Source organism: Balaenoptera musculus, chromosome 12 (assembly GCF_009873245.2).
Source record: "Balaenoptera musculus isolate JJ_BM4_2016_0621 chromosome 12, mBalMus1.pri.v3, whole genome shotgun sequence".
NCBI classification, from domain to species: domain Eukaryota; kingdom Metazoa; phylum Chordata; class Mammalia; order Artiodactyla; family Balaenopteridae; genus Balaenoptera; species Balaenoptera musculus.
The window spans coordinates 3,605,099-3,606,978 of NC_045796.1; the positions used below are offsets into that span (position 1 = coordinate 3,605,099).

Sequence of the window (1,880 nt, forward strand, 5' to 3'; positions counted from 1 at the left end):
AGACTCGTATGCTTCGGCCCTCGGTTATTTTCCTGTATTGTTTCTTTGATAATTTCTTCTGTTGTTGTTGTTTCTGTGTTGAATTAATCCTTATATTTTCTTATCTTTTCTGTTCTTTTGCTATTTTTGTATTTTTGCTCTACTTTCTGAGAGAGTTCTTCAGTTTTATCCCTGAAATTCTCCACTGATTTGTACCGTTTTTAATATTCTATTTTTAATTTCTAAAAACTCTCTTCTCTAGTCTTTCCTTTTATGGCATTCTTTTTACCATGAATGTAATATGTTTTCTTCTCTCTCTGAGAATATTATAGTGTTAAGAACTTTTTTCCTCCCTGTGTGGTCTCTTTCCAAGGTTCTTTTAACTGTTTATTATTTTAGCCTCAGTCTTCTGTGTTGGAAGCTTTCCTTGACTATTGTATTATCCTTTATCATCCTTTCCTACTAAAGAGTGAGGCACTAAAAGCCAATAGGAAGCTCCAGCGAAGTGGGGAGGAGAGTCAGCGATTGTGGTCTGGTGAGCTTGCTGTAGAGTGACTGCCTAGGGAGACCCTCACAAACGTCAGAACGTGTAGGTCTTATCTTTGGTACCGTTCGGTTTCTTCAGGGAAAAGCTCTCCTGTGTCTTGTCAGGGCAGGGGTTGCGGGCAGGAGGATACCCCTGGAAGCGTACACTCCAGCAGCAGGATGCGGGGAGGCAGTTGGGGCAGTGGTGGGTACGTTATAGTCTGAAATGCTGAAATGCTGATTCTCACTGTGTTCCTGTCGGTCTAGAGCTTCAGCTCTGCCCTCCTGTATGTACAGTGTTCTGAGTCCTCTATCCAGTCAGTGTGTCTGCGTTTAGAGTCTCTCTGGTTTAGTTTGTCCCAAGAATAAATCCTCTCTTTCTTCTAGGGATGGGGGAAAGTACCTGAGGGTCTAGACTCTCAATGTAAGGCTTTCAGTCCACCCCCCCTTGTTTAAATCAATGTCTCAATTCTTTGAAATATGTCCTTATCACAGCTTCCATCTGAAAATTATGGAAAATTCACAACAGGACCTAAAAATCTTGCTGTGTCCCCACTGGCTTGGCATTGAGAGTGGGAAAGATGCTGGCCACACACGGAGAGTGATTATAGAATGTGTGAGAGTCAGGGTGAGAACCTTAAGGAAGAGCTTCACTGAGCATGCGGGACGCAGAGCTGGGCCTGAACAGTGGCAGTTAAAGCATCTGGCGGACCCGGGATAAATACGCTGAATCCCCAAGACAGAGAGTGAGAACACTTATTACTGTAAGTGTAACACAGACAGGTTTACTTTCATTTGTGTTAAGGAATTTCCTCCAAGGATTTACTTTCAGTGCTTGGTTTGGCAGGACATATACTAAAATTGGAACTATACAGAGAAGATTAGCATGGCCCGTGTGCAAGGATGACAAGTAAATTTGTGCCATATTTTACATTTTCAAAGAAATTAACTCAAAATTGACCAAAGACCTAAACATATGAGCTAAAAACTATAAAACTCTCAGGAAAAAATAAAGGAGAAAAGCTTTATGACATTGGATTTACAGTGATTTCCTGGGCATGACACCAAAAGCATGGACAACAATGACAAAAAGAAAGGGATAAGTTGGACTTCATCAAAATTTAAAACTTTTAATTTTGGGCACAATAAACAGAGTGAAAAGGCAGCCCACAGAATGGGACAAAATATTTGCAAATCATATATCTGATAACGGGTTGATAGCCACATTGTGAAAAGCACTCCTACAACTCAACAACAACAACAAAAAAACAACCTGATTAAAAAATGGGCAAAAGACTTGAATAGACATTTCTCCAGAGAAGATATACAGATGTCCAGTAAGCACATGAAAAGATGCTTAACATCACTAAGCATTA

The 1,880-nt window shown here is 40.4% G+C and overlaps 1 non-coding gene across 1 annotated transcript; it reads left to right on the forward strand.

Moving 5' to 3' along the window:
* Positions 1-1,335: 1,335 nt before the first annotated feature.
* On the forward strand, positions 1,336-1,442 carry LOC118905557. The gene has a single exon (XR_005022263.1). It is a non-coding gene; the product is annotated as a U6 spliceosomal RNA (small nuclear RNA).
* Positions 1,443-1,880: the final 438 nt, after the last annotated feature.